The sequence below is a fragment of the Trachemys scripta genome, chromosome 7 (assembly GCF_013100865.1).
Source record: "Trachemys scripta elegans isolate TJP31775 chromosome 7, CAS_Tse_1.0, whole genome shotgun sequence".
Taxonomy (NCBI): Eukaryota; Metazoa; Chordata; order Testudines; family Emydidae; genus Trachemys; species Trachemys scripta.
The window spans coordinates 30432254-30445853 of NC_048304.1; the positions used below are offsets into that span (position 1 = coordinate 30432254).

The 13600-nt window shown below is 48.6% G+C and overlaps 1 protein-coding gene across 3 annotated transcripts in view; it reads right to left on the bottom strand.

Moving 5' to 3' along the window:
- The window catches only part of DNAJC4 (DnaJ heat shock protein family (Hsp40) member C4), a 74664-nt gene that overhangs the window by 60950 nt on the left and 114 nt on the right, over positions 1–13600 (bottom strand). For 2 of the 3 annotated variants that reach the window (XM_034777616.1, XM_034777614.1), the window contains exon 2: positions 11213–11329. The gene's annotated coding sequence lies outside the window, so the exon portion shown is untranslated. Of the gene's footprint in view, positions 1–1286; positions 1346–11212; positions 11330–13600 lie in introns of all 3 variants that reach the window. The other variant, XM_034777615.1, reaches the window with a different exon arrangement.

A 13600-nucleotide genomic window follows, 5' to 3' on the forward strand; every position in this document is an offset into this window, starting at 1 on the left:
TAATGTTGATTTTCAATAAGTCTAGGAGCACTGGGGAAGTTCCAGAAAACTGGAAGAACCCTCATGTTGGACCAATTTTTAAAAAGGGTAAACAGGCTGGCCCAGATAATTCTGTGCAATGCCAAGCACAACAGGGTCCCCAATCTTGGCTGGAGGTATCAGTGTAGCGGCCAGCATGATGGGGGGTTCCCAACATCAGTCGGGGGTTTCCATACAGTGCCTGACACAACAGGGGCCCTCTAAGGGTGAGACCCTTAGATGCTACTTGAATACCCATAATAACTAATAGACTGCATGCCATGGTGATCCCTCTAATTGCTCTGCAGGCTGTCTCCCTTTCTCCTACCATTTGTCTGACTTTGCTTCTTTGCAGTGCCAGCTCTTGAGAACAGAAACAATACCCTGCACTTTGCACACTCCCTTACACTGTGCGCTAGATCTGCTCCAGTTCAAACAGGAATTAATCCTATGGGCTGTATTAGACAGGAGGTCAAACTAGATGATCACAGTGGGCCCTTCTGGCCTCGTAATCTATGGGTACATCTACACTGGAATAAAAGACCTAGGGCACTGGCCACAGCTGGCCCAAGTCAGCTGACTCGGGCTTGTGGGCTAAAAACTGCTGTGTAGGCATCCGGGTTTGGCTGGAGCCTGGGCTCTTGGACCCTCCCCCTCGCAGGGTCCCAGAGCTCAGGCTCCAGTATGAATCTGAACATCAACACAGCAATTTTACAGCCCCGCAGCCTGAGCTTTGTGAGCCCAAGTCAGCTGACCCAGGCCAGCTGCTGGTGTTTAATTGCTGTGTAGATGTGTCCGATGAAATCAGAGCAAGGCAAGCTCCCAGTCCAAGCGGGTAGTGATTTACACCCTGCTTTGCTCTGCTGTAAATAACTGCACGGAGTATATGTAAATCCCCCTGGAAAACACCAAGTGCCTTTCATGCGATGACCACCCCTGGTCCCCTTCCAGCGGGCACCACTGAGCCTGCCTCTTGCTGCATGGCTGGCAGGACACCTGCACTTGGCATTTGTTTCCAGACGTGTTTGCTGAAGCGCTGAGCCTGCGATCCAGCCCTTGGGTAAATGTCGGGGGTGGGGGGTGGGTGGGAGGGAGAGTCACTACCCTTTTCGCCTACTCAACAGCCTGACGTGTTTATTTGTGCAGTTAGCAAAAACACCATCTGGCTGGTTACAGCACAGAGACCACTAAATCATTCTGCACCATTAGCCCTGTCAAAAACAAACAGAGGGAAGATGCCAGGCACGGAGTTTCCAAAGGGCAGGTACTTGCGACTTTAAGACGTCACAGTCCACTCATGTAAAGAGCCGGATGACTGCTACTGGACCTATTGGAAAGAAGGGAGGGATGAGGCTTTTTGATCTGTGTCTGTACAGTGCCTAGTGCAATGAGGTGCTGGCCCATGGCACAATCGCAATATGCATAATAAATAACAATGAGGACAATTACAATTACCTGGCATTCCCTTCAGGTTCTGTCTACCTATTCACATGGGCATCATATCTGGGCATCTCATAGTCACTCACAACTCCCTCTGGCCTGTGAGATAGGGAGAATGGTACTTTCCTATCTTACACATGGGGAAACGGAGGCAAGAGAGGAGGGGAGTGACTTGCCCTAGGTCATGTGGAGTCTGTGGTAAAAACCGGGAATCGAACCCAGATCTCGTGAATCCCCGTCCAGTGCCTTAGCTACAAAAGCACTGCCCTTCACAGGGGCAGAGTTAGGTGAGAACCCCAGTGTCTTAAGTGCCATTTCACTTCAAAAAGCCATCCTTCCTTTAGAAATGCTTACAACACCAACATCTTTGAGGGTGGCAAGAGCATTATCTAAGTGCTTTACATAAGAAATCGGGGTCATTATCCCATTTTACAGATGGGGAAACTGAGGCATGGAGCAGGGATATGTTTTGCCCAAGTTCAAATGAGGAGTCAGTGGCAGACCTTCTGAATCTCAGCCCACAAAACCATCCTTCCCACTCTCACATTTCGGGCATAAACTGACTTCTAGCTGACAAGGGTTAGGAAGGAATTTTTTGTGGGGTGGGGGAATTATTCCCAACTTCTTGTATCTTCCTCTGAAGCTTACAGTACTGGCTACTGCAGAGGACACGATACTGGGCAAGACGTACCCCTGGTCTGATCCACTGTGGCTATTCCTATCATCCTAGCACACGGATAGCACTGCTGCCAAAGGTAACCAAGACTGGTGACAACAGATGTGGTTTGACACTACATTCACAAGGTTAATTCGCCAGCTCTTTGGACAGAGTGTGCCACAGCACCAGGAACTTTCACATGCTGTAGCGGTCGCATTTTTAAGATGGCATTGTTAAGGCGCTGGATCTAATCTAGGAGGAGTTTGGACCTGGATTCAACCCATCTCAAATAGTCCTTAGCCCTTCTCTAGTAATGCTTTTCATCAGCAGATCTCAAAGCCCTTTACAGAGGAAAGCAGTATCATTATCCCCATTTTACAGATGGGGAAACTGAGACACAGAGCAGGGCCGTGACTTGTCCAAGGACACCCAGCAGGCCAGTGGCAGAGCGGGAACAGAACTAGTCTCCTAAGACCCAATCCAGTACTTTAGCCACTAGGCAACACTGCTTCCCAAGGATAGACATGTATTAGCCATTTTTCACCAATGTGGGACATAAAACAGAGATTTGGACAACAATAAGTGTCTCAAACAAGGTCAAACTGCAAGTCAAGGAGAGAGCTGAGGAAAGAACTGTTCTAATCACCGCAGCCAGAAAGAGAAAGCAGGAGTCCTGGCTCCCAGAGTCCCTTCTCTAGACAATACTCCATCCCCAGAGACAAGAAGGGGAACCCCCGCGTCCTGGCTCCCACAGCCCCCTCCATAACCTCAAGATATTGCTTTCTATCAGAGCCAGGAACAGAACTGGCTTCCAGGCCCTTGCTTTAATCACTAGGCAATAATTCCTCTCAGGGTCAGAAACAGAATCCAGGAGTCCTAGCTCAAGATGCTGCTTAAGAGCAGTGGTGCCATTCCCGTGCAAGATAAAAAGCACACAGTCGCGGTCCCCTGCCTCGGCAGCGCACTGCATGGTATGGTAACCGCAGGAGTGGCACAAACCTCTCTCATGCTTAGATGTGGCTTTGCTGTCAGACAGAACACTGCATCATTTTTGCAGAGGACACAGCCGGCACTTAGGCAAGCTAGTGGGTAATCCATCTCATTCATCAAAGCCCCTGCAAAGCAGGTGGAACGCTAACAAAAAGACCACTGCTCTCTGCCCACGGCAGGGACACAGACGCTTGTATAACCCACTGGTCGGTGGGTGGGCATGAGTCTGTTACAATGCCAGCTACAGAGCCTTGGCTCTTCGGCTCAAGTTGTAGTAGCTCATACTTTGAACTCTGGAGGCTCCCAGTTCAGTGCATGTGTAACCCAGGAGGGAGGAAGTCAAGCTTGCAGGGGAGAGGAGCACAGGCTAACCCATTTGTTGCAAGGCTGGGTAAAGTGCTTCTTTACATCCCCATCCAGCTGCCTGTACAACTGGATCCCCAGTTTTGGACCAGAATTCCCAACAAATGAGGGGGGGGGAATAAAAGATTAATAGTTTTTAAGTCCAGAAGGGACCATTAGATCATCCAGTCTGACCACCAGAGAATTTCATCCAGTTAGCCCTGTACTGAGCCCAATAACTTGGGTTTGACTAAAGCATCTTCCAGACATCAACAAATGGAGACTCCACCACTTCCCTTGGGAGTTTGTTCCAATGGTTAATCACTGGCACAGTGAAACATTGGTGTCTTATTTCTAATTGGAATGTGTCTGGTTTTAACTTTCAGCCATTGGTTCTTGTTCTGCCTTTCTGTACTAGGTTACAGAGCCCGTTTGTACCCAGGATTTTCTCCCTATGAAGGGCTTAGCTACACAGGAAAATTTCCCAGCATAGTTACAGAGGAATAATTATTTCACTATAGTAGTTATGCCAATATAACTCCCCCATGTGGACACTCTATTCTAGAATAAGAGGGATTTTATTCCAGAATAAGCTGTCCTCACAAGGAGTTCTGTCTAGTGCTCTGTAAAGCTACGACGGTCAATTTCCCCAGGTAAACAAGTCCTCAGTGACTTTCAATGTGACTTTGGCTCCTAAGTCACTTTTGAAAATGGGACTTAGGCATTTTTGAAAACTGCATCCCTACGCTAAACTAAAATACACCTCTTTTAAACCAAAAATAAAAGGGACAATGTGGATATTTGCTATCGTTTAACATCACATCTTAAATATAATTAGAGCTATTTTCTCATTTAGATATGCTCTTGATATGTGTGTGTACAGTATCTAGCACAACGGGATCCAGACCAAAGTCAGGGACTCCTGATCTACACATTGATTTTGTATCAATATCACTGTTGGTTAAGGCAGTGATTTCTTTACTGATATAGTGATACCGGTCCAACCCCCAGGGTGGACGCAGTTATACTGGGATAAAAGTGCCTTATACCAGTATAGCTTATTCCCCTTTGCTTAAGGAAATCAGCACAAATATAGCTCCAGCCACACTAGGGGGCTTGGATTGCTTTAGCTACATGGGTGCAGCTTTTGCATACAGACAAGGCCTTATGCAACCCTAACCCAATGGGGCTCTGATCTCAGCTGGGGACTCTACGCACTACTGTAGTAGCAATAAGAAATAATATGACAATGCTGGTTTGTGAGTACAGAGCTGATTTTGAAACCCTGGCTCCTTTCAGCCAAAACACCCTCACAAGACTCAATCCAGCTATGAATTCACTGTTCAAACCATTTTTTAACCAGCAGACAAAGCAGTGGGGAAACACAAGTCCATTTGTTTTCGCAGTAATCTTGTAGTATACAGAGCGCTCTATCAAACCATTCCTTGCCTGGACCTCGCTAGTTGCATCCCAGAGAGAATGGCCACAGCTGAACAGAAAGCAGGAATTTAGAATAGAAGGGGCTGAGGCAGCAAAAATTCACACCAAAAAGCAACATGAATGGAAAGCTGCTAAAAGCAAGCAGCACTGAATAGCTCCAGGGACTGGAGATCAGGGCACAGAATTGAGTAGCATCTAGTATCAAGGGACCATAATTTTGCATTTACCACATGATAAAAATGTAGGTACTCTGGTGGTTAAACCAGGGGGCTGTGAGCCAGGACGCCTGGGTTCTGTTCCCAGTTCCGGGAACAAAGTGGGTTCTAGTGGTTAGCATAGGAGACTGGGAAAGAACACCTGGGCTCTCTTCCCAGATCTGGGAGAGGAGTGAGGTCTAGTGGGCAAGGGGTCTAGGAGTTAGGACTCTTGGCTTCTATTCCCAGCTGAGGGGGGAATGTGCTCTAGAGGTTAACATAGGAGGGTGACTGTGCATCGGGACTCCTGGTTCTCATCCACTAACTGTTACTCCTGGGGGAATTCTGCATCAAAATTAGAAGTTCTGCACCAAAAAAATTAAAAATTGGTGCACAATATTTTAAAATTCTGCAAATTTTATTTGTCAAAATAACACTACATAATCATGCCAGTTTCAATTATTTGGAAATTTATTTCAAAATACCTGTCAGCAAGTATGTCTGTAACATTACAAACACACACAAAAATTCCCCCAGGAGTAGAGAGTTAAAGAAACCCTTAAAACAGCCCAGTTCCTGTTTCTCTGCACCCCCACCCCCAGCCCAGCTGGAGGGCCAGACACCCCCCCCCCCCCCCCCCCCCCAGAGCCCAGCCGCAGCCCCCCACAACCAATACACCCAAACCCCCTCCCTCCTAGAGACCAGCCACAGGCCCCCCCTTGCCCAGATACCCACCCCCCTCCCTCCAAAGCCAAGCCACGGGGCCCGCCCTAGCCCAGAAACCCCCGCGCCCCAAAGCCCAGGGATCCAGAGGGAGAAACAGCCCGATGCTTGGTCCCAGGCTTGTGTGGAGTTTCCTGCACACCGCTGCCGTCTCCTTCCCTTAGAGCGTGCAGGGAACTGGAGCTGCTGGGAACCCTCTAGCTCCCCCCACCTCCCCCCGCAGTGTCTTCTATAAGCAAGCTGGGCTCTGCCAGAAGCCCCTACTGTCGACCAGCAGCACTGCACCCCATTTCTGTGGGGGAAAGGAAATTCTACGCGCACAACATTAATTTCTGCAAAATTCTGCATGGCGCGGTGGCGCAGAATTCCCCCAGGAGTAGGTAACTGTATCTGGCTTTGGGCAATTCACTACCCCAATCTGAGCTTCAGTGTATTTTTATCAGTCTTGCAGATGGATGCTGACCTATCTGACAGGAGACTTTTAAGTGGGTTTAACATTTGTAAATTGCTTTGAGAATGTGCAATGAAATCTGAAAATTATTTGATATTATTCTGGTACATTTTCATTCATGTTATACTGGTGCTTGCTGGACTCGTACTAAAAGGATAAAGACTTGTTAAAAAGCTAAAAGACGCATTCCAAGGATACATCGACACGAGGAAAAAAGGTGTTTTCTCACCTCATGTTAGGATGTTACTTTGTGTTAACTAATGAAGAAAAGGCAGTCTGTAATTTTCATGTGAGTCAGAAGGACAGGGAAAACCCTGAGCTCCCCCATAGTTCTTACCTTGACCTGCTAACACATGTTCCCAGATTCACAGATTATAAAGCCAGATAGGATCACTGTGACCATCTAGTCCAGGGGTGGGCAAACCTTTTGGCATGAGAGCCACATCAGGGTTCCAAAACTGTATGGAGGGCCGGGTAGGGAAGGTTGTGGCTCCCCAAGCAGCCTGACCCCCGCCCCCTATCCGTCCCCTCCCACTTCCCAACCCCCTCAGAACCCCCCACCCATGCAACCCCTCCTGCTTCTTGTCCCCTGACCGCTCCCTCCCCCCAGGACCCCACCCCCTATCCAACCTCCCTGCCTCCTGACTGCCCTGACCCCTATCCACACCCCTGACCAGCCCCCCGGGACTCTCATGCCTATCCAACTCCCCTGTTCTTCGTCCCCTGACCGCCCCCTTGAACCTCAGCCCCATCCAACCACTCCCTGCTCCCTGTCCCCTGACAGCCCCCCAGGACCCTCTGCCCCTTATTCAACCCCCCCGCTCCCTGCCCCCTTACCATGCCGCTCAGAGCAGCATGTCTGGCAGCCGCACCACCCCGCTGAAGCCAGCCACACCACCACACTGCCCGGCAGGAGCTCACAGCTGTGCTGCCCAGAGCGCTGGCGGTACGGTGAGCTGAGGTTGTGGGGGAGAGGGGACAGCAGGGGAGGGGCCGGGGGGCTAGCCTCCCCGGCTGGGAGCTCAAGGGCCAGGCAGGATGGTCACGTGGGCCGGATGTGGCCCACTGGCCATAGTTTGCCCACCTCTGATCTAGTCTAACCTCCTGTATAACAGACCACAGCACTGAACTAATTCCTGGTTGAACTAGGGCAGATCTGTTAAAAAAAAAAATTCCAATTGTGATTCTAAAATTGCCAGCGATGGAGAATCTATCCATAATTAATCAACAGTTGATTACCTCACTGGAAAAAATTGTATCTCATTTCTGGTCTGAATTTGTCTAGCTTCAAATTCCAGCTATTGGATCTTGTTAGATCTTTGTCTGCTTGACTGCAGAGCCCTTTCGTTAATACTACATACTGTCTTCAGCGTGGATCAAAACTCAGAATTTCCATTCTATGGGAAACTCCAACATTTCCAAATTTCTTTTCATCCCGTATCAGAGCAAAATCAAAATAGACTGTGAAACGAAAATTCCAAAATACTTCCTTTTTGTTAACATCAGAACGACATTTCAGTATGGCTGTTTTGATTTTATCAGGACAATCATATATACTGGCATAAACCAACCTTGCAGACTAGACCTTCTATTTCATAAAGGAGGGGCAGAGCATTTACACAGCTGGCCTGCACCCAGCAGTGATCCACTCTGAGCGCCCTTATTACCAAACACAGGGGCGTGCCGTGGAAGAGCTAGGGCAGCCCTTGGATGGAAATACCAACACGACTCAGTGACGCACCCGGTAGATCACTTGCTCTGTTGGAGCATGCCCGCAGCTACTTGCATAAGGGCCTCCTCTGTGCACGCTCTCTCTGTCATGGGGATTTAATGCCTCATGATGCCCGCTGCACCAGTGGAACGTCAGGGTTGGAAGCTGAGTAAGTGGGACCAGCGTAAACTCCATTTTGCAGCAGTGCAGTGCACTGGGGGTTTGCATGCACTTAGCTACATCAATCCAAACATGCCCACTTTAGACAGGCTGTTTGCCAGCATGGAGATCTTTTTGCTACATCCTACACCTAGGGTCGCCTACTGGCTGCACTGGCATTCAGCAAAAAGCCATCATTCCAGTGCCATGGCAACTGCCAATCCTCCTGCTAATGAGAGAGGGGCCCTTCCCTCCAGCCCTCACCACCTTACCCAGCCTCAGAAATCTCACGTTTATTACTGCAAGTTCCAGAGATCAAGAACACAGAACCACTGAACCCAGGCTGCAGAGAACATTATGTGGCCCGCAGACATGAGTTCCCCAGCAGTCGAATCCCATTGCTTTTTGAGTAGCCCTCAGCAGGGTGAGTGGCAAACACAACACCCAGTGGTACAGCCAAACTGCACAAGGTCTGCTGGGATATAGCTACAACATAGATCCATAGATTTTAAAGCCACGAGAAACTTTAGGTCATCTAGACCTGGTCTACGCTTAGAAGTTTTGCTGGCGTAGCTATACCTGGGGGTGTAAGTTTTTGGTGACACAGTTGTGCCAGCGAAAACCCGGGCGATGCAATTTTTTCTGTAATAGATTATTTCACTTGGGGAACTGGTATAAACTATATTGGCAAAAGGACTTTTTTTCCCAGTATAAACTGCTTCTACACGGGGAGGGTTTGCCAGTACAGCTATACCAGCAAGACAAGGCCCTACTCTGACCTCCTATATAGCAGAGGCCAGAGAATTCCATTGTTACCCTTTTGTATTGAGTCCAATCACTTGTGTTTGACTAAAGCATCTTCCAGAAAGACATTGAATCTGGAGTTCAAATGGAGAATCCACTACTTTCCTTGGGAGTTTGTTCCAAGGGTTAACCACCCTCTCCGTTAAAAAAAACAACTGTGCTTTATTTCTAATGTGGATGTGTCTGGCTTTAACTTCTAGCCATTAGGTCTTGCTCTGTCTCTCTCTCCTAAAGGGCCCTTTAGTACCCAAGATTATCTCCCCGTGAAGGTACTTACATACTATAATCAAGTCACCTTGCTATCTTCTTTCTGAAAAACACATTGAGCTCTTTAAGTCTCTCACAGGCAATTTTTTCCCGCCCTCAAATAATTTTTGTGCCTCTTCTCTGCACATTCTCTGGTTTCTCCCTTTCAAAACGTGGATGCCAGAACTGGACACAGTATGAGTCTCACCAATGTCATATTCAGAGGTAAAATCACTTCCCTGCTTCTATTCACTATTTCCCTGTTTGCTGAAAGATGCTGGGCTCCTACTTATGGCTCAGGGAGCTGAGAGTGCTCAGTGCTGCACAGGCTTCGGTATTTAATGCCCAGTTGCTCTATGGTTTAGGTTTCCTTTCCCCACCTTCCTTTCCAGTTGAGTTTTAGGCAAGCCACAACTAGGATATTTTCTGTATCAGTGCCCACTAGAAAAAGAAACCTCCCTCGAGGGCGATTTATTTCCACTATGAAAAGGGCAGCGCTTTAACGGCTTCCACATGAGGAGAGCCACTGCCAAAAGAAATAATATTCTCTACTTGTTTCACTCACAAATATTAACATCTTTAATCTGTGATATTTTTCTGAGGGCCCATAAAAATACCTCAAAACTGATGCTTAAAGGAAAAAAACTCCCACCATGGCATAGTTCTATTAATGGGCTTTGGCTGCCCCTTGGCTCAGAAATGTCCTCAAAAGCCCAGTCACTAAAGGCCAACTCATCAGCTGGTGTAAATCGGAGCAGGTCCATTGAAGCCAGCAGATTATAGGTGATGAAACAAGAAACTCTCATAGGAGATGGCTCCAGCCCCAGGTGTATTGCTTTATACCAGACACTCTCAAACTGTGGTCCATGGACCACCAGTGGTCCACGAGCTCCATTCAGGTGGTCCACGGATAGTTCCCTCTAAGGTGCACATCTGGGCAGCTGCACACAAGAGAATGAAGGACGACTCACCTTATTAGTGGAGCTGTGCAGGCATGGCTCCACTAATTAGGTGCCTGGACCCTGGAGAAGATGCACACATAAGATGAGGTGGTGGCCTTGGGGGGAATAGGGGGTAGGTGGGAGGGGGCAGTGGGGTGAGAAGAGGGGGTGGGGGGAATTTGGGATGTTCAGGGCTGTGGCGGCCAGAGCAAGAGGCAACTTTCCCCAGTTCCAGGGCTGCCGAAGCAGGGAAGAGACCCCTCACCTTCCCAGTCCCAGCTTGGGGGCTGCCGCAGGGGGGGAGAGGGCACATCCATCGCATTAGAAAGGTAAGACTACTGATATTAAAATATGAGTTGTGTGCTTTTATTTGTAGAACAAAAAACATTAATTATTATTAAGGGTTTTTTTATAGAGCGCTTTTATCCAAAGCGTTTTACAATAGTTAGCTAACGGTACAAACAACATTTGGAAAGTGGTCCGCCGAGACCCTCAGCAATTTTCAAGTGGGCTTCAAAAAAAAAAAGGCTTGAGAACCACTGCTCTATACAGAATAGCTGATAATGCTAATAAACCCTAGCTCTTCTACAGGGCCGGCTCCAGCATTTCTGCTGCCCCAAGCAAAAAAAAAAAAGCCGTGATTGGCGGCGGCAGTTCAGTGGCAGGTCCTTCGCTCCTAGAGGGAGTGAGGGACTTGCTGCCCCTGAATTGCCGCAGGTGCCGCCCCTCTCCCTTGGCCTCCCCAAGCACCTGCTTGTTAAGCTGGTGCCTGGAGCCGGCCCTGCTCTTCTATAGCACCTTTCTTCCGTAGAGCTCAAAGTGCTTTACAAAAAAAAAAAATAATAATAATGGAGATATCCCATCTCCTAGAACTGGAAGGGACCTTGAAAGGTCATCGAGTCCAGCCCCCTGCCTTCACTAGCAGGACCAAGTACTGATTTTGCCCCAGATCCCTAAGTGGCCCCCTCAAGGATTGAACTCACAACCCTGGGTTTAGCAGGCCAATGCTCAAACCACTGAGCTATCCCTCCCCCCCAGGTCAGTATCATTCTCACAGATGGGGAAACTGAGGCACAGAGAAGTAAAGAGACTTACCCAAAGCCAGTGGCAGAGCTGGGAATAAAACGCTGGTATCCCGAGTCCCAATCCAGTGCTCTGGCCATTAGATCACACTGCCCTCCTGGAATTCCTCACACCAAGGCCTTGTCTGGACTAGAATAAATGGGATGGCATTAGGAAGTGTTAGCTCACATGTTGGAAGCATCTAACCTAGCTCCCAATTTTACCACCTAGGTCCCCTGGTGGGATATTGAAATCTGCCTATCTGCATATTTAGGCACCTAAATCTTTTTTTAACATCTGATTCTTAGCCCTTCAGTCTGGACCAACAAAATCAGCATCAGTTAATCACCCTTGGACATAGTCCTGGAAGGCACCTGTGGGGTCACTGAGTCCAGTCCCAGCTACTGCAGGCAACACCGTCATATAATCCCGGGCATAAATGTATCAAATTCCATGCTGAAACTAACTGGGTTGTTTGCCCCCACTGCTCCTATGGGGAGGCTGCTCCAGAAGTCCCTCCTCTAATGGGCAGAAACCATTATTTCCAGCTAAAATTTATTCCTGTCCAGTTTATCCCAATTGGTTCTTGTGCCAACATTGTCCTTTAGCTTCAATAGCTCTTCTCCCACTCTGGGATCCACTCCCAAATGGATGCATTTCTAGAGAGCAACCAGATCCCCTCTCAGCCTTCATCTGGCCAGGTTAAACAAGCCTCTCATAAAATTGGCTCTCCATTCCCCTCATCAGCCTAGAAGCCCTTCTCTGCAGGCAGCTACTTTGACCAAATGACACACTCTGCTCCACACCTGGATTTAACTTAATATTCCCTGAGTTTAAGGCCCAAATTCAGTGTGTTATTTAATTTTTTTTTTTAAGTTTTACAAAACACAGTAAGAAATGTCTTTGTGACATTAAAAAAAAAACACAACACAATCAAATAGAAATAGATTATTTGGGTAAATATCCACATACACACACACGATCAGCCTCCCACCCATATGAACAAAGAATGCTGTTCACATGGCTTTGATCCTGATTCAGGTCACAATACAAATAATTTATAAGAGGGAAAACTGTTAAAGGAAAGATTTCAATCATTGGATGGTCTTGTGGTTAAATAATAATCCCTAGCTCTTATCTAGCACTTTTCAACGGTAGATCTCAAAGCACTTTACAAAGAAGGCCAGCATCATTATCCCCTTTTTACAAATGGGGAAACTGAGGCATAGAGTGGAAGTGACTTGTCCAACGTCACCCAAGATTGAAGCACTGAACTGGGACCCAGGAAATCTGGGCTCAATTCCTGGATCTGCCATTGAACTCCCTGTGTGGGCAAGTAATTCAGTCTCTCTGGGCCTTAGTTTCCCTGTCTATAAAAGAGGGGATGATCTTTCTTATCTGTTTAGACTGTAAGCACTTTGGGTGCAGGGACTGTATTTCCCTGTGTGTCTGTGCAACACTTAGCACAAGGCGGGGGGCCTTGCTCTTGGTCAGGGTCTGTGCAGCACCACAATGGGGGCCCTAGTCTCAGTCAGGTCTGTGCAGTGCCTGATACAACAGGGGGCCCGATCTCTGTCCAGCACAGCCGTCCAGCACCCAGCACAATGTGTTGGGGCCTCTAGGCACTACTGTAATACACATATTAATAAATAGTCAGAACGGAATTAAAGATCAAATCTCAAAGGTGGCTGGAGATTTTTGGTGCCTGACTAGAGATGCCCAGAGGTGCTGAGCATCCACCGCTCCCCTGGACTTCTGGGTGCTGATTAGGGCCCAACCTCAGCCCCACAGGTGTGTCCAGCTGGGCCCCCCAAAGTTGAAAGGGCTTTTTCCATTAAATCACTTTAGGTTTCACCAGCCAGTTGGGAACAGGGGTAAATCACAGCGTGTGAGCCAACAGCTCTGCCCACCCCGAAAGGGTCATGCCCTGCCAGAGAAAGGGCTCTGGGGGTGGGGGGACACTCAGAAGTGGGGGGACATAATGCAGTAGGGGGAGGGGGAATGGGTGACAGTGGGGGGCGGGTACAGGGGGCAAGAGGTGGGGGGTGCAGTTGCCACAGGGGGAGGGGGCAGATACTGCAGGGGGGCAGTTATGGGGGGAGTTACTACAGGAGGCGGGGGCTAGGGTGACCAGACAGCAAATGTGAAAAATCGGAACAGGGGGTGGGGGGTAATAGGAGCCTACATAAGAAAAAGACCCCAAAATCAGGACTGTCTCTATAAAACCGTGACATCTGGTCACACCTAGTGGGGGCATTAGTGTGGGGGTCACATGCTGCGGGTGGGCAACAGTGGAGGCTGCAAGGGATAAAAAGGGGGCGAACCGGGGGGGCCGGGCTGGTGGGGAAGGGGGCGCCTAAGGGAGGGGGGAAAGGGGGCTGGGGGGGGGGGGGGAGGAGACCGGTTGTCATAGAGACTTAC